General features: G+C 48.9%; 1 pseudogene; it reads right to left on the bottom strand.

Moving 5' to 3' along the window:
• Positions 1–13,393, bottom strand: part of LOC135564904 (serine/threonine-protein kinase SMG1-like) — a 93,184-nt pseudogene extending 79,791 nt beyond the window's left edge.
• Positions 13,394–19,906: the final 6,513 nt, after the last annotated feature.

The raw sequence follows: 19,906 nt of genomic DNA on the forward strand, positions 1-19,906 counted from the left end.
CTTCTGATGACCAGGTGGCTAATCGCATCTCTGCATGTCTGGCAGACATATCAGTGTGGATGACGGATCACCACCTCAAGCTGAACCTCGGCAAGACGGAGCTGCTCTTCCTCCCGGGAAGGACTGCCCGTCCATGATCTCGCCATCACGGTTGACAACTCCATTGTGTCCTCCTCCCAGAGCGCTAAGAACCTTGGCGTGATCCTGGACAACACCCTGTCGTTCTCAACTAACATCAAGGCGGTGGCCCGTTCCTGTAGGTTCATGCTCTACAACATCCGCAGAGTACGAATTCCTGCCTCACTCAGGAAGCGGCGCAGGTCCTAATCCAGGCACTTGTCATCTCCCCGTCTGATTACTGCAACTCGCTGCTGGCTGGGCTCCCTGCCTGTGCCATTAAACCCCTACAACTCATCCAGAACGCCGCAGCCCGTCTGGTGTTCAACCTTCCCAAGTTCTCTCACGTCACCCCGCTCCTCCGCTCTCTCCACTGGCTTCCAGTTGAAGCTCAGATCCCCTACAAGACCATGGTGCTTGCCTGAGCTGTGAGGAACGGCACCTCAGTACCTCCAGGCTCTGATCAGGCCCTACACCCAAACAAGGGCACTGCGTTCATCCACCTCTGGCCTGCTCGCCTCCCTACCACTGAGGAAGTACAGTTCCCACTCAGCCCAGTCAAAACTGTTCGCTGCTCTGGCCCCCCAATGGTGGAACAAACTCCCTCACGACAGCGGAGTCAATCACCACCTTCCGGAGACACCTGAAACCCCACCTCTTTAAGGAATACCTAGGATAGGATAAAGTAATCCTTCTCACCCCCCTTAAAAGATTTAGATGCACTATTGTAAAGTGGCTGTTCCACTGGATGTCATAAGGTGAACGCACCAATTTGTATGTCGCTCTGGATAAGAGCGTCTGCTAAATGACTTAAATGTAAATGTAAACATAGAAACATCTATTTAACATAGAAACATCTGACTTTAACATAGAAAAATCTGCCTTTAACATAGAAAAATCTCCATAACATAGAAACATCTCCATTTAACATAGAAACATCTCCATTTAACATAGAAACATCTCCATTTAACATAGAAACATCTCCATTTAACATAGAAACATCTCCATAACATAGAAACATCTCCATTTAACATAGAAACATCTCCATAACATAGAAGGAGCGGCTGAATAAACTTGGGTTTGAGCCTTTTCTAGGTCACCCGTGACTTTTTTTTACTCTGTTTGTTGAGACCCTAACAATATGGGTAGCGCCATCTTGAATTGCCATAGTAACAACTGACGCCCCTTTCCCAATGCATCCTTGGCAGGTTTGAGCAAACAGAGTTTAGGCACGGGGACTGAAAGTGGCACCTGGTCCCCACTGGACCTGAAAAGGTTTCTCACAAGTTGACAGCTCTGTCATTGAGATCAGAACAGTAACATCAGGGTAAGAAAAGGTTTCTCACAAGTTGACAGCTCTGTCGTTGAGATCAGGACAGTAACATCAGGGTAAGAAAAGGTTTCTCACAAGTTGACAGCTCTGTCGTTGAGATCAGGACAGTAACATCAGGGTAAGAAAAGGTTTCTCACAAGTTGACAGCTCTGTCATTGAGATCAGGACAGTAACATCAGGGTAAGAAAAGGTTTCTCACAAGTTGACAGCTCTGTCGTTGAGATCAGGACAGTAACATCAGGGTAAGAAAAGGTTTCTCACAAGTTGACAGCTCTGTCGTTGAGATCAGGACAGTAACATCAGGGTAAGAAAAGGTTTCTCACAAGTTGACAGCTCTGTCGTTGAGATCAGGACAGTAACATCAGGGTAAGAAAAGGTTTCTCACAAGTTGACAGCTCTGTCGTTGAGATCAGGACAGTAACATCAGGGTAAGAAAGGTTTCTCACAAGTTGACAGCTCTGTCGTTGAGATCAGGACAGTAACATCAGGGTAAGAAAAGGTTTCTCACAAGTTGACAGCTCTGTCGTTGAGATCAAGACAGTAACATCAGGGTAAGAAAAGGTTTCTCACAAGTTGACAGCTCTGTCGTTGAGATCAGGACAGTAACATCAGGGTAAGAAAAGGTTTCTCACAAGTTGACAGCTCTGTCATTGAGATCAGGACAGTAACATCAGGGTAAGAAAATGTTTCTCACAAGTTGACAGCTCTGTCATTGAGATCAGGACAGTAACATCAGGGTAAGAAAAGGTTTCTCACAAGTTGACAGCTCTGTCGTTGAGATCAGGACAGTAACATCAGGGTAAGAAACTCTACACAATGTTTTTACGTTGGTAATTATGATATTTACATTTTAAAAGTATTTATTCTGATGGATAAGATTGGTGCGAAATTAACTTTGGTTTTGATAACGAGCTGAGTAGACAGTCAGCCAGAACCAGACACGCTAGCCAGCTGGGTTTCTCTCTCTCTCGTCTTTACGATGCTAATATTCTCCTTGTCAATATGAGCATCTTATTTTGTACAGTTACCAATTTGAAGACCATTTGTCATTAGCTAGAAATCTCAATATCTACGGTGCTGTTCATTTTAACGCCATCTCCCCTAGTCTACCTTTAACCATTAGTGGGGGACAATGTGAGCCCCATAACATCAGCCAAAAGTCTGTTCTGTTTTATCTTATTCATTAGGTTTTGTTTATTTTAATCGTTGTCAAATAGCATGTCACTAACACATCACTGTATATCAGTAGATGCCTACTGGATAACTTATTTGTATTGCTTTTAATCTTTTAAATGAATGTATCTTATTAACACTTTGTTCTAGCTAGCTATTTTCTGGTCGACCTGTTTGAACGGGACCCAGCTGCTGGCCGGGTTGGCCGGGTTGTGAGGGCTCTTCAGTCTCTCCAAGGCCGAGGTGATGGCGTCCCCGTAGGTCTGCTGGAACCAGGTCTCGTGGGGGTCTCGCGGGCGGGTGATGCTCCTCACGTGGTCCAGAGCGAACACCACGGGACGATCATCAGAGCGGAGTGCTTCTCACACATGATGGCCACCTTCTCCTCCCTGACAGAGGAGACACACTGTTCATCTATGTTCCTTTGACGGAGGTTAAAACATACATGTTGAGACAGGACAGTGTTGTATAGTTAGCGAGTGAGAAGTGCAGAGGGTCAGAATGAAACCCAGTACCTGAGACGGGGCCCGGGCTACCCAGTACCTGAGACGGGGCCCAGGCTACCCAGTACCTGAGACGGGGCCCAGGCTACCCAGTACCTGAGACGGGGCCCAGGCTACCCAGTACCTGAGACGGGGCCCAGGCTACCCAGTACCTGAGACGGGGCCCAGGCTACCCAGTACCTGAGACGGGGCCCAGGCTACCCAGTACCTGAGACGGGGCCCAGGCTACCCAGTACCTGAGACGGGGCCCAGGCTACCCAGTACCTGAGACGGGGCCGAGGCTACCCAGTACCTGAGACGGGGCCGAGGCTACCCAGTACCTGAGACGGGGCCGAGGCTACCCAGTACCTGAGACGGGACCCCGGCTTACCCAGTACCTGAGACGGGGCCGAGGCTACCCAGTACCTGAGACGTGACCCCGGCTTACCCAGTACCTGAGACGGGGCCGAGGCTACCCAGTACCTGAGACGGGGCCGAGGCTACCCAGTACCTGAGACGGGGCCGAGGCTACCCAGTACCTGAGACGGGGCCGAGGCTACCCAGTACCTGAGACGGGACCCCGGCTTACCCAGTACCTGAGACGGGGCCGAGGCTACCCAGTACCTGAGACGGGGCCGAGGCTACCCAGTACCTGAGACGGGGCCGAGGCTACCCAGTACCTGAGACGGGGCCGAGGCTACCCAGTACCTGAGACGGGTCCGAGGCTACCCAGTACCTGAGACGGGGCCGAGGCTACCCAGTACCTGAGACAGGGCCGGGGCTACCCGGTACCTGAGACGGGGCCGAGGCTACCTGGTACCTGAGACGGGGCCGAGGCTACCCAGTACCTGAGACGGGGCCGAGGCTACCCAGTACCTGAGACAGGGCCTGCAGAGCTAACCACTGGACCACAACACACTATTCTGCTACTTATGTGCATTAATGAACTGTTTTGTGACTGGGAGTTGGGGTCATTCTGAAACCGGTGTTTGATTAATCAAATCCTATACTTCGTGTGCCCTAGTAGCGCGTGCCCTAGTAGCGCGTGCCCTAGTAGTGTGTGTACCCTAGTAGTGTGTGACTCACTTGCGTAGTGTGTACCCTAGTAGTGTGTGTCTGTGTGTGTGTGTCTCACTTGCGTAGTGTGTACCCTAGTAGTGTGTGTGTGTGTGTGTGTGTGTGCGCGACTCACTTGCGTAGTGTGTACCCTAGTAGTGTGTGTGTGTGTGTGTGTGTGTGTGTGTGTGACTCACTTGCGTAGAGTGTTGTTGTTCTGCACTCTCTTGACCTCGTCCTCCAGCTGCTGAATCCTGCGCAGGACGTGCATGTGTTGCTGCTGCAGGACGCCCAGCCACAACTCATCCCACAGCAGAGTCACGCGCCGCAGCTCTCCCACTAGCATCTGGACCTGGGGACCCACGGACAGACACACAGAGTCACACGTGGTTAGCATCTGGACCTGGGGACCCACGGACAGACACACAGAGTCACACGTGGTTAGCATCTGGACCTGGGGACCCACGGACAGACACAGAGTCACACGTGGTTAGCATCTGGACCTGGGGACCCACGGACAGACACACAGAGTCACACGTGGTTAGCATCTGGACCTGGGGACCCACGGACAGACACACAGAGTCACACGTGGTTAGCATCTGGACCTGGGGACCCACGGACAGACACACAGAGTCACACGTGGTTAGCATCTGGACCTGGGGACCCACGGACAGACACACAGAGTCACACGTGGTTAGCATCTGGACCTGGGGACCCACGGACAGACACACAGAGTCACACATGGTTAGCATCTGGACCTGGGGACCCACGGACAGACACACAGAGTCACACATGGTTAGCATCTGGACCTGGGGACCCACGGACAGACACACAGAGTCACACATGGTTAGCATCTGGACCTGGGGACCCACGGACAGACACACAGTCACACATGGTTAGCATCTGGACCTGGGGACCCACGGACAGACACACGTGGTTAGCATCTGGACCTGGGGACCCACGGACAGACACACAGAGTCACACATGGTTAGCATCTGCACCTGGGGACCCACGGACAGACACACAGTCACACATGGTTAGCATCTGGACCTGGGGACCCACGGACAGACACACGTGGTTAGCATCTGGACCTGGGGACCCACGGACAGACACACAGAGTCACACATGGTTAGCATCTGCACCTGGGGACCCACGGACAGACACACAGAGTCACACTTGGTTAGCATCTGGACCTGGGGACCCACGGACAGACACACAGAGTCACACCTGGTTAGCTCAGGACGCCACCAGACACAAGCAGGGCCAATATGTCATATCCCAACATCTCCTTTTAGACAGTATGAGGGTATCTGACAGTACTTTGTTTTTCTGAATAATAGAAGTTGTAAATACTCTTTATGAGCATCACATGATCCTAGGATGGAGACAAATTCATTCAAAGCGGTTTTTATTTTAGAGGACGACCAGTATGGGTACTTACCAGAGGTGGGGCCAAGTCATGTGACTCGAGTCCACACCTCTGGTACTTACTGATCATCAACAACAGCATAGGAGTATCCTAATATATATATATATATATATATATCTTTTTTTTTTTAAATGTGCACCGTTAGGTACTAAGACGACAGTCAGTCATGGAGATGCATAGTCAGTTCGCAGAGGGAAAGACCAATCATTTAACCCAGTGAATTAAACTTATTGGTGACAATCAGCTTTGAAAACAGCATATTGGACATGATGGTTTGCACCATATTATCACCAATAACGTTGTATATATATATCAGTGAACTGAGGAAAGGTCACTTTCTCTGAATGACGGATGGTGTTTAATAGTTAACTAGGGGAGATCAATTATCCTCGTTTTGGAAATAGTTGTACCCGTTAGTAAGGACAGTACATTCATTACATTTACATTTAAGTCAAAACCTCTTATCCAGAGCGATGTTTATCTTACAAATTAACCATTTCAAAACTCAACGCCTAGGTAACATGATTCAAGAGGATATAATTATGTGCAGCATGAGTGGGGAGCTAGCGAGGACTAGGGGGACATAATTAACTGTAACACCAGTAATGAGGGGAAGCATTTAGCTGTAACACCAGTAGTAGGGGGAGGTAATTACCTATAACACCATAGTGGGGTTGGCTGCAGTAGGGGGAGGTATTTACTCGTAACACCATAGTGGGGTTGGCTGCAGTAGGGGGGGAAGTATTTACCTGTAACACCATAGTGGGGTTGGCGGCAGACAGCTTGTCCACTATCTTGCTGTAGCAGTCATGCATCATGGCCTGGTCCTGGCTGGAACACAGTGCAGGAAACTTTTATCCTCACCCCGCCCATCTTCCTCCTGGGAGGCGGGGTTACTGCCCAGTGTCCCTCCTTCCTCACACAGCCCTCCCCTGCATGCTGCCCAGGAAGGTGGGCAGGGCCGACGGGAGCTTGTTTCCTGGGAGACAAAGATGTTATGGCGAGTTGAGACAATTTGGTTTAAATAATGCAAAAACACAATGTCGGAGAAAGTTTTAAAAAAGTAAAAGTGCAATATGTGCCATGTAAGAAAGCTAACATTTAAGTTCCTTGCTCTGAACATGAGAACATATGAAAGCTGGTGGTTCAATATTCCCAGGTAAGAAGTTTATAGGTTGTAAGTTATTATAGGAATTATAGGACTATTTCTCTTTCCATTTGTATTTCATATACCTTTGACTATTGGATGTTCTTATAGGCACTATACTATTGCCAATGTAACAGTATAGCTTCCGTCCCTCTCCTCGCTCCTAACTGCTGTTGATACTGACTCTGTTGCACAGAACGCAAGAGAAGTGACACAATTTATCTAGTTAATATTGCCTGCTAACGTCAATTTCTTTTAACTAAAAATGCAGGTTTAAAAATATATATCCTTGTGTGTATTGATTTTAAGAAAGGCATTGATGTTTATCGTTAGGTACATTGATGTTTATCGTTAGGTACATTGATGTTTATCGTTAGGTACATTGATGTTTATCGTTAGGTACATTGATGTTTATCGTTAGGTACATTGATGTTTATCGTTAGGTACATTGATGTTTATCGTTAGGTACATTGATGCTTATCGTTAGGTACATTGATGTTTATCGTTAGGTACATTGATGTTTATCGTTAGGTACATTGATGTTTATCGTTAGGTACATTGATGTTTATCGTTAGGTACATTGATGTTTAGGTACATTGATGTTTATCGTTAGGTACATTGATGTTTAGGTACATTGATGCTTATCGTTAGGTACATTGATGTTTAGGTACATTGATGTTTAGGTACATTGATGTTTATCGTTAGGTACATTGATGTTTAGGTACATTGATGTTTATCGTTAGGTACATTGATGTTTAGGTACATTGATGTTTATCGTTAGGTACATTGATGTTTAGGTACATTGATGTTTAGGTACATTGATGTTTAGGTACATTGATGTTTATCGTTAGGTACATTGATGTTTAGGTACATTGATGTTTAGGTTAGGTACATTGATGTTTATCGTTAGGTACATTGATGTTTAGGTACATTGATGTTTATCGTTAGGTACATTGATGTTTATCGTTAGGTACATTGATGTTTAGGTACATTGATGTTTATCGTTAGGTACATTGATGTTTAGGTACATTGATGTTTAGGTACATTGATGTTTATCGTTAGGTACATTGATGTTTATCGTTAGGTACATTGATGTTTAGGTACATTGATGTTTATCGTTAGGTACATTGATGTTTAGGTACATTGATGTTTAGGTACATTGATGTTTAGGTACATTGATGTTTAGGTACATTGATGTTTAGGTACATTTGTGCAACAATTGTGCTTTTGTTAAATCATCCCCCGTTTGGTGAGGTAGGCTGTGATTCACTGATAAATTAACAGGCACTGCATTAATTATATGCAACGCAGGACAAGCTAGTTACACTAGTAATATCATCAACCATGTGGAGTTAACTAGTGATTATGTGAAGATTGTTTTTTAACAGGTGTTCAGCCTGCCACACAGTCTCCTCGTGGAGTGCAATGTAACCGACCAGAATCGGCATCCAAAAATGCAAATGATCGATTATGAAAACTTGAAATCGGCCCTAATCAATCGGTCGACCTCTAGTGTGTGTGTGTGTGTGTGTGTGTGTGTGTGTGTACCTGCGTGCTGGGCCTCTCCTCCCAGAGACAGTGATCCGACTATAGCAGGGTACAGGATGAGGTGTGGTGAGTCCTGGGCAACGCGACACAGCAGACTACAGATACTCTGTCTGATGTAAGCCTCTGGATGGTTCAGACGAGAGAACAGCTGGGGGATGATGCCTGGAGGGGAGAGGGGTTGAATTAGCAGGAGACAGAACAGCTGGAGGGGAGAGGGGTTGAATTAGCAGGAGACAGAACAGCTGGAGGGGGAGAGGGGTTGAATTAGCAGGAGACAGGAGAGAGAACAGCTGGAGGGGGAGAGGGGTTGAATTAGCAGGAGACAGGAGAGAGAACAGCTGGAGGGAAGAGAGAACAGCTGGAGGGGAGAGGGGTTGAATTAGCAGGAGACAGAACAGCTGGAGGGGGAGAGGGGTTGAATTAGCAGGAGACAGAACAGCTGGAGGGGAGAGGGGTTGAATTAGCAGGAGACAGAACAGCTGGAGGGGAGAGGGGTTGAATTAGCAGGAGACAGAACAGCTGGAGGGGAGAGGGGTTGAATTAGCAGGAGAGAGAACAGCTGGAGGGGAGAGGGGTTGAATTAGCAGGAGACAGAACAGCTGGAGGGGAGAGGGGTTGAATTAGCAGGAGACAGGAGAGAGAACAGCTGGAGGGGAGAGGGGTTGAATTAGCAGGAGACAGGACAGCTGGAGGGGGAGAGAGAACAGCTGGAGGGGGAGAGAGAACAGCTGGAGGGGGAGAGAGACAGAACAGCTGGAGGGGAGAGGGGTTGAATTAGCAGGAGACAGGAGAGAGAACAGCTGGAGGGGAGAGGGGTTGAATTAGCAGGAGACAGGACAGCTGGAGGGGGAGAGAGAACAGCTGGAGGGGGAGAGGGGTTGAATTAGCAGGAGACAGGTCTGTGTGCTACCTCTCTAGGGGCCAGTGGGGGTCAGTGCGTTTTACCTCTCCAGGGGCCAGTGGGGGTCAGTGTGTTACATCTAGGGGCCAGTGTGTTACCTCTCTAGGGGCCAGTGGGGGTCAGTGTGTGTTACCTCTCCAGGGGCCAGTGGGGGTCAGTGTGTTACCTCTCCAGGGGCCGGTGGTGGTCTGTGTGTGTGCTACCTCTCTAGGGGCCAGTGGGGGTCAGTGTGCTACCTCTCTAGGGGCCAGTGGGGGTCAGTGTGTTACCTCTCTAGGGGCCAGTGGGGGTCAGTGTGTTACCTCTCTAGGGGCCAGTGGGGGTCAGTGTGTTACCTCTCTAGGGGCCAGTGGGGGTCTGTGTGTGTTACCTCTCCAGGGGGCGGTGGGGGTTGAGGCGAGCCCAAGCTCAAGCCCCTCCCTCAGCTCCCCGGCGTGCTTCACCAGCAGCCGTAGCAACCGCAGCGTCGCCATGACGATGATATCGTCGTTACTCTGCTTGCTGTTCTGATTGGTCAGCAGCAGCTTGGGGTCATCCTCATCGATGGGAACCTGACAGAGGAAGAAGAGAGACATGGAGGGATGGAGGAAGAGATGGGTGGATGTACAGTACCCCCTGCCAGTCCCAATACCCCCTGCCAGTCCCCCTGCCAGTCCCAATACCCCCTGCCAGTCCCAGTACCCCCTGCCAGTCCCAGTCCCCCCTGCCAGTCCCAGTACGCCCTGTCAGTCCCAGTAGGCCCTGCCTGTCCCAGTCCCCCTGCCAGTCCCAGTCCCCCTGCCAGTCCCAGTACGCCCTGCCAGTCCCAGTCCCCCTGCCTGTCCCCTGCCAGTCCCAGTCCCCCTGCCTGTTCCCCCTGCCAGTCCCAGTCCCCTGCCTGTTCCCCCTGCCAGTCCCAGTCCCCCTGCCTGTCCCCCTGCCAGTCCCAGTAGGTCCTGCCAGTCCCAGTCCCCCTGCCAGTCCCAGTCCCCCTGCCAGTCCCAGTAGGCCCTGCCAGTCCCAGTCCCCCCTGCCAGTACCCCTGCCAGTCCCAGTCCCCCTGCCAGTCCCAGTCCGCCCTGCCAGTCCCACCCCCTGCCAGTCCCAGTCCGCCCTGCCAGTCCCAGTCCCCCTGCCAGTCCCAGTCCCCCTGCCAGTCCCAGTCCCCCTGCCAGTCCCAGTCCCCCTGCCAGTCCCAGTAGGCCCTGCCAGTCCCAGTCCCCCTGCCAGTACCCCTGCCAGTACCCCCTGCCAGTCCCAGTCCCCCTGCCAGTCCCAGTACGCCCTGCCAGTACCCCCTGCCAGTCCCAGTACGCCCTGCCAGTCCCAGTCCCCCTGCCAGTCCCAGTCCCCCCCCTGCCAGTCCCCCTGCCAGTCCCCCTGCCAGTCCCAGTCCCCCTGCCAGTCCCAGTACGCCCTGCCAGTCCCCCTGCCAGTCCCCCTGCCAGTCCCAGTCCCCCTGCCAGTCCCAGTCCCCCTGCCAGTACGCCCTGCCAGTCCCAGTCCCCCTGCCAGTCCCAGTCCCCCTGCCAGTCCCAGTACCCCCTGCCAGTACGCCCTGCCAGTCCCAGTCCCCCTGCCAGTCCCAGTACCCCTGCCAATCCCAGTCCCCCTGCCAATCCCAGTCCCCCCCCTGCCAATCCCAGTCCCCCTGCCAATCCCAGTCCCCCTGGAGAGAGAGTGAGTTCCACCCACCTGTCCAGCGTTGAGTTTGAGGAAGGTGAAGTAGGCACCGCAGGAGACCCTGTAGAGACTGAAGATCCTGTCCACCACCCTCCTCCAGACCCGGATCAGACCCTCCATCACCCCACTACCCCCACCCTGGACCCCCTCCACCTGCTCCTCCAGCCAGGGACAGGCAGAGAGTAGCTGTCTCCAGATCACATCCACCATGTCATCCTCCTCCTCATCCTCCTGCTGCAGGGCCATGTCCTCATCCTGGAGGGAGAGAGAGGGGTGGGGAGAGAGAGAGAGAGAGAGAGAGAGAGAGAGAGAGGGGGGGGCGAGAGAGAGAGAGAGAGAGAGGGGCGAGAGAGAGAGAGGAGAGAGAGGGGGCGAGAGAGAGAGAGAGAGAGGGCGAGAGAGAGAGAGAGAGGCGAGAGAGAGAGAGAGAGGGCGAGAGAGAGAGAGAGGGCGAGAGGGCGAGAGAGAGGAGAGAGAGAGAGAGAGAGAGAGAGAGAGAGGGCGAGAGAGAGAGAGAGAGAGAGGGCGAGAGAGAGAGAGAGAGAGAGAGAGGGCGAGAGAGAGAGAGAGGCGAGAGAGAGAGAGAGGGGGCGAGAGAGAGAGAGAGAGGGGGCGAGAGAGAGAGAGAGAGGGGGCGAGAGAGAGAGAGAGAGAGAGAGGGGGAGAGAGAGAGAGAGAGAGAGAGAGGGGGGGAGAGAGAGAGAGGGGGGGGGGGAGAGAGAGGGGGGAGAGAGAGAGGGGATGGGGGAGAGAGAGAGGGAGAGAGAGAGAGGGGGGTGAGAGAGAAGGGGGTGGGGGAGAGAGAAGGGGGTGGGGGAGAGAGAGAGAAAGGGAGAGAGAGAGAAGGGGGGTGGGAGAGAGAGAGAGAGAGGGGGCGGGGGAGAGAGAGAGAGGGGGTGGGGGAGAGAGAGAGAAAGGGGGTGGGGGAGAGAGAGAGAAAGGGGGCAGGGGGAGAGAGAGAGAAAGGGGGCGGGGAGAGAGAGAGAAAGGGGGCGGGGGAGAGAGAGAGAAAGGGGGCAGGGGGAGAGAGAGAGAAAGGGGGCAGGGGGAGAGAGAAAGGGGCAGGGGGAGAGAGAGAGAAAAGGGGGCAGGGGGAGAGAGAGAGAAAGGGGGCAGGGGGAGAGAGAGAGAAAAGGGGCAGGGGGAGAGAGAGAGAGAAAGGGGCAGGGGGAGAGAGAGAGAAAGGGGGCAGGAGGGAGAGAGAGAGAAAAGGGGGCAGGAGGGAGAGAGAGAGAAAGGGGGCAGGGGGAGAGAGAGAGAAAGGGGGCAGGGGGAGAGAGAGAGAAAGGGGGTGGGGGAGAGAGAGAGAAAGGGGGTGGGGAGTTATGAGCAGGCAGATGGTGAATCCCAAACCCAGACCTGCCAAGAGCCGCGTAATTCTAGAATTGTACCAAGTCTATACAGGGTTGGAATACTTTCCTGACAACATTCCATTCGACCTGGTAAACGTCACTAACATGTAAATAGAAGGAACACCAACAGCCTTTATTCTGGGAGGGGTTTGTCTGAACGCTGTTCGCTGGTTCAGACTTTGTAAAGGTGCTGATTGGATTTCTTTACAGCACATACATTATTTCAGATTTTCAAAATTGATAAAAAAATCTAAAATCTAGTGCCAAGGCATTTTAGAAACATTGCCTCCATAGCCAATACCTGACACTCATTCATTCCTCATCGCTCAGTCTTCTAAACTCCAGTTAACGCCAAGATGGTTATCTTTATTTTTCATTATACTTTTTGTGACGTGGATCATAATTACAGTTACAGTCTATCAGGTTGGGTGATCCTCGAGAATAAAAGAGGTAGAGACAGTCAGGAATCAAGGAAAGACTATAGAGTCAGGAATCAAGACTAGAGAGACTAAAAGAGATAGAGACAGTCAGGAATCAAGCCTAGAGAGACTAAAAGAGATAGAGACAGTCAGGAATCAAGACTAGAGAGACTAAAAGAGAGAGACAGTCAGGAATCAAGACTAGAGACTAAGAGGTAGAGACAGTCAGGAATCAAGACTAGAGACTAAAAGAGGTAGAGAGTCAGGAACCAAGACTAGAGAGACTAAAAGAGGTAGAGAGATACATGGAAAGAGGCAGACACATACCAAGCCCCTGAGTTACGCAGTTCCATGTAGACTCAGTTCTAAACTTCTATCCTGGATGAACTACGATCTGTTCAGAACACTGGGAGAAAGTACGAGATGTGTACATACTAAAACAATAGTTACTAATTCATTCCTCATGAACACACACACCTGTATTCCAGCAGGTCGACACATGGCCTGACCCAGGATGCTGAAGATGTTCTCCTTGTCCTCCTCACTGGTGCATTCTGGGAGAAGCTCCTCGATCTCCTTCTTCTCTCCCGGGAGCAGGGGCACACCTTCACCTTGACTGGGGGGATGGAGGGAGGAGATGAGAGAGAGATGGGAGGAGTAAGGAACGGACGGACGTAGGGGAGGAGAGGTGAAAGGAGAGGGAGATGGGAGGAGAGAGAGGAGAAAGGAAGGGACGGACGTAGGGGAGGAGAGGTGAAAGGAGAGGGAGATGGGAGGAGAGAGAGGAGAAAGGAAGGGACGGACGTAGGGGAGGAGGGTGAAAGGAGGGAGGAGATGGGAGGAGAGAGAGGAGAAAGGAAGGACGGACGTAGGGGAGGGGAGAGGTGAAAGGAGAGGGAGATGGGAGGAGAGAGAGGAGAAAGGAAGGGACGGACGTAGGGGAGGAGAGGTGAAAGGAGAGGGAGATGGGAGGAGAGAGAGGAGAAAGGAAGGGACGGACGTAGGGGAGGAGAGGTGAAAGGAGAGGGAGATGGGAGGAGAGAGAGGAGAAAGGAAGGGACGGACGTAGGGAGGAGAGGTGAAAGGAGAGGAGATGGGAGGAGAGAGAGGGAGAAAGGAAGGGACGGACGTAGGGGAGGAGAGAGAGATGGGAGGAGAGAGAGGAGAAAGGAACAGACGGACATTTGGGAGGAGAGGTGAAAGGAGAGGGAGATGAGAGGAGACAGAGGGGAAAGAGGAATGTCAACATTGCATAAGAATTTAAAAAATAATGTTTAAATCAGCAACGGCTTCTACCACAGAACGCACCACGTCATGTTATCAGCTTCTACCACAGAACGCACCACGTCATGTTATCAGCTTCTACCACAGAACTCATCACGTCTATATTCATGTTATCAGCTTCTACCACAGAACGCATCACGTCTATATTCATGTTATCAGCTTCTACCACAGAACGCATCACGTCTATATTCATGTTATCAGCTTCTACCACAGAACTCATCACGTCTATATTCATGTTATCAGCTTCTACCACAGAACTCATCACGCCTATATTCATGTTATCAGCTTCTACCACAGAACTCATCACGCCTATATTCATGTTATCAGCTTCTACCACAGAACTCATCACGTCTATATTCATGTTATCAGCTTCTACCACAGAACTCATCATCTCGTTCATGTTATCAGCTTCTACCACAGAACGCATCACGTCATATTCATGTTATCAGCTTCTACCACAGAACGCACAACGTCATGTTATCAGCTTCTACCACAGAATGCATCACGTCTATATTCATGTTATCAGCTTCTACCACAGAACGACAACGCTATATTCATGTTATCAGCTTCTACCACAGAACGCACCACGTCATGTTATCAGCTTCTACCACAGAACGCACAACGCCTATATTCATGTTATCAGCTTCTACCACAGAACTCACCACGCCTGTATTCATGTTATCAGCTTCTACCACAGAACGACACGTCTATATTCATGTTATCAGCTTCTACCACAGAACGCACAACGTCATGTTATCAGCTTCTACCACAGAATGCATCACGCCTATATTCATGTTATCAGCTTCTACCACAGAACGCACAACGCCTATATTCATGTTATCAGCTTCTACCACAGAACGCACCACGTCATGTTATCAGCTTCTACAGAACGCATTGTCATGTTATCAGCTTCTACCACAGAACTCATCACGCCTATATTCATGTTATCAGCTTCTACCACAGAACTCATCACGCCTATATTCATGTTATCAGCTTCTACCACAGAACGCACAACGTCATGTTATCAGCTTCTACCACAGAATGCATCACGTCTATATTCATGTTATCAGCTTCTACCACAGAACGCACAACGTCTATATTCATGTTATCAGCTTCTACCACAGAACGCACCACGTCATGTTATCAGCTTCTACCACAGAACGCACCTCTATATCATGTTATCAGCTTCTACCACAGAACTCATCACGTCTATATTCATGTTATCAGCTTCTACCACAGAACTCATCACGTCTATATTCATGTTATCAGCTTCTACCACAGAACTCATCACGTCTATATTCATGTTATCAGCTTCTACCACAGAACTCATCACGTCTATATTCATGTTATCAGCTTCTACCACAGAACGCACCTCGTCATGTTATCAGCTTCTACCACAGAACGCATCACGTCTATATTCATGTTATCAGCTTCTACCACAGAACGCACAACGTCATGTTATCAGCTTCTACCACAGAATGCATCACGTCTATATTCATGTTATCAGCTTCTACCACAGAACGACAACGCCTATATTCATGTTATCAGCTTCTACCACAGAACGCACCACGCCATGTTATCAGCTTCTACCACAGAACGCACAACGCCTATATTCATGTTATCAGCTTCTACCACAGAACGCACAACGCCTATATCATGTTATCAGCTTCTACCACAGAACGCATCACGTCTATATTCATGTTATCAGCTTCTACCACAGAACGACAACGCCATGTTATCAGCTTCTACCACAGAATGCATCACGCCTATATTCATGTTATCAGCTTCTACCACAGAACGCACAACGCCTATATTCATGTTATCAGCTTCTACCACAGAACGCACTCCACGTCATGTTATCAGCTTCTACCACAGAACGCACGTCTATATTCATGTTATCAGCTTCTACCACAGAACGCACAACGTCTATATTCATGTTATCAGCTTCTACCACAGAACTCACCACGTCTGTATTCATGTTATCAGCTTCTACCACAGAACGCATCACGTCTATATTCATGTTATCAGCTTCTACCACAGAACGCACAACGTCATGTTATCAGCTTCTACCACAGAATGCATCACGTCTATATTCATGTTATCAGCTTCTACCACAGAACGCACAACGTCTATATTCATGTTATCAGCTTCTACCACAGAACGCACCACGTCATGTTATCAGCTTCTACCACAGAACGCACCTCGTCATGTTATCAGCTTCTACCACAGAACGCACCACGTCTATATTCATGTTATCAGCTTCTACCACAGAACGCACCACGTCATGTTATCAGCTTCTACCACAGAACTCACCACGTCATGTTATCAGCTTCTACCACAGAACGCACAACGTCTATATTCATGTTATCAGCTTCTACCACAGAACGACGTCTATATTCATGTTATCAGCTTCTACCACAGAACGCACAACGTCTATATTCATGTTATCAGCTTCTACCACAGAACTCACCACGTCTGTATTCATGTTATCAGCTTCTACCACAGAACGCATCACGTCTATATTCATGTTATCAGCTTCTACCACAGAACGCATCACGTCATGTTATCAGCTTCTACCACAGAACGCATCACGTCATGTTATCAGCTTCTACCACAGAACGCATCACGACATCTTATCAGCTTCTACCACAGAACGCATCACGTTGTTATCAGCTTCTACCACAGAACGCATCACGTCATGTTATCAGCTTCTACCACAGAACGCATCACGTCATGTTATCAGCTTCTACCACAGAACTCACCACGTCTATATTCATGTTATCAGCTTCTACCACAGAACGCATCACGTCATGTTATCAGCTTCTACCACAGAACGCATCACGTCATGTTATCAGCTTCTACCACAGAACGCATCACGTCATGATATCAGCTTCTACCACAGAACGCACCACGTCTGTATTCATGTTATCAGCTTCTACCACAGAACGCATCACGTCTATATTCATGTTATCAGCTTCTACCACAGAACGCATCACGTCTATATTCATGTTATCAGCTTCTACCACAGAACGATCACGCCTATATTCATGTTATCAGCTTCTACCACAGAACGCACCACGTCATGTTATCAGCTTCTACCACAGAACGCATCACGCCTATATTCATGTTATCAGCTTCTACCACAGAACGCACTACGTCTATATTCATGTTATCAGCTTCTACCACAGAACGCACCACGCCATATTCATGTTATCAGCTTCTACCACAGAACGCATCACGCCTATATTCATGTTATCAGCTTCTACCACAGAACTCACCACGTCTATATTCATGTTATCAGCTTCTACCACAGAACGCATCACGCCTATATTCATGTTATCAGCTTCTACCACAGAACTCACCACGTCATATTCATGTTATCAGCTTCTACCACAGAACGCACCACGCCTATATTCATGTTATCAGCTTCTACCACAGAACTCAGGTCATGTTATCAGCTTCTACCACAGAACGACCTTCATGTTATCAGCTTCTACCACAGAACGCACCACGTCTATATTCATGTTATCAGCTTCTACCACAGAACGATCACGTCTATATTCATGTTATCAGCTTCTACCACAGAACGCATCACGTCTATATTCATGTTATCAGCTTCTACCACAGAACGCATCACGTCTATATTCATGTTATCAGCTTCTACCACAGAACGCATCACGTCATGTTATCAGCTTCTACCACAGAACTCATCACGCCTATATTCATGTTATCAGCTTCTACCACAGAACGATCACGTCTATATTCATGTTATCAGCTTCTACCACAGAACGATCACGTCTATATTCATGTTATCAGCTTCTACCACAGAACGCACCACGTCATGTTATCAGCTTCTACCACAGAACGCATCACGTCATGTTATCAGCTTCTACCACAGAACGATCACGCCTATATTCATGTTATCAGCTTCTACCACAGAACGATCACGTCATGTTATCAGCTTCTACCACAGAACGCATCACGTCTGTATTCATGTTATCAGCTTCTACCACAGAACGCACAACGCCATGTTATCAGCTTCTACCACAGAACGCACCACGCCATGTTATCAGCTTCTACCACAGAACGATCACGCCTATATTCATGTTATCAGCTTCTACCACAGAACGCATCACGTCATGTTATCAGCTTCTACCACAGAACGCATCACGTCTGTATTCATGTTATCAGCTTCTACCACAGAACGACAACGCCTATATTCATGTTATCAGCTTCTACCACAGAACGCATAACGCCTATATTCATGTTATCAGCTTCTACCACAGAACGACTCACGTCATGTTATCAGCTTCTACCACAGAACGCATCACGCCTATATTCATGTTATCAGCTTCTACCACAGAACGCATCACGCCATTCATGTTATCAGCTTCTACCACAGAACGCATCACGCCTATATTCATGTTATCAGCTTCTACCACAGAACGCACCCTCGCCATGTTATCAGCTTCTACCACAGAACGACTTCACGCCTGTATTCATGTTATCAGCTTCTACCACAGAACGCACAACGCCTATATTCATGTTATCAGCTTCTACCACAGAACGCATCACGCCATGTTATCAGCTTCTACCACAGAACGCATCACGCCATGTTATCAGCTTCTACCACAGAACGATCACGTTATCAGCTTCTACCACAGAACGCATCACGTCTATATTCATGTTATCAGCTTCTACCACAGAACGCATCACGTCTATATTCATGTTATCAGCTTCTACCACAGAACTCACACATCTATATTCATGTTATCAGCTTCTACCACAGAACGCATCACGTCTATATTCATGTTATCAGCTTCTACCACAGAACGCACCACGTCATGTTATCAGCTTCTACCACAGAACGCACCACGTAATGTTATCAGCTTCTACCACAGAACGCATCACGTCTATATTCATGTTATCAGCTTCTACCACAGAACGCACCACGCCTATATTCATGTTATCAGCTTCTACCACAGAACGCATCACGCCTATATTCATGTTATCAGCTTCTACCACAGAACGATCACGCCTATATTCATGTTATCAGCTTCTACCACAGAATGCATCACGCCTATATTCATGTTATCAGCTTCTACCACAGAACGCATCACGTCTATATTCATGTTATCAGCTTCTACCACAGAACGCACAACGTCATGTTATCAGCTTCTACCACAGAACGCACCACGTCATGTTATCAGCTTCTACCACAGAACGCATCACGCCTGTATTCATGTTATCAGCTTCTACCACAGAACGCACAACGTCTATATTCATGTTATCAGCTTCTACCACAGAACGCATCAACGTCTATATTCATGTTATCAGCTTCTACCACAGAACGCACCACGTCATGTTATCAGCTTCTACCACAGAACGCATCACGTCTATATTCATGTTATCAGCTTCTACCACAGAACGCATCACGCCTGTATTCATGTTATCAGCTTCTACCACAGAACTCATCACGTCTATATTCATGTTATCAGCTTCTACCACAGAACTCATCACGCCTATATTCATGTTATCAGCTTCTACCACAGAACGCACTTCATGTTATCAGCTTCTACCACAGAACGCATCACGCCTATATTCATGTTATCAGCTTCTACCACAGAACGCACAACGTCATGTTATCAGCTTCTACCACAGAATGCATCACGTCTATATTCATGTTATCAGCTTCTACCACAGAACGCACAACGCCTATATTCATGTTATCAGCTTCTACCACAGAACGCACCACGTCATGTTATCAGCTTCTACCACAGAACGCACAACGCCTATATTCATGTTATCAGCTTCTACCACAGAACGCACAACGCCTATATTCATGTTATCAGCTTCTACCACAGAACGCATCACGTCTATATTCATGTTATCAGCTTCTACCACAGAACGCATATAACGTCATGTTATCAGCTTCTACCACAGAATGCATCACGTCTATATTCATGTTATCAGCTTCTACCACAGAACGCACAACGTCTATAT

The sequence above is a fragment of the Oncorhynchus nerka genome, linkage group LG26 (assembly GCF_034236695.1).
Source record: "Oncorhynchus nerka isolate Pitt River linkage group LG26, Oner_Uvic_2.0, whole genome shotgun sequence".
Classification (NCBI taxonomy): Eukaryota; Metazoa; Chordata; class Actinopteri; order Salmoniformes; family Salmonidae; genus Oncorhynchus; species Oncorhynchus nerka.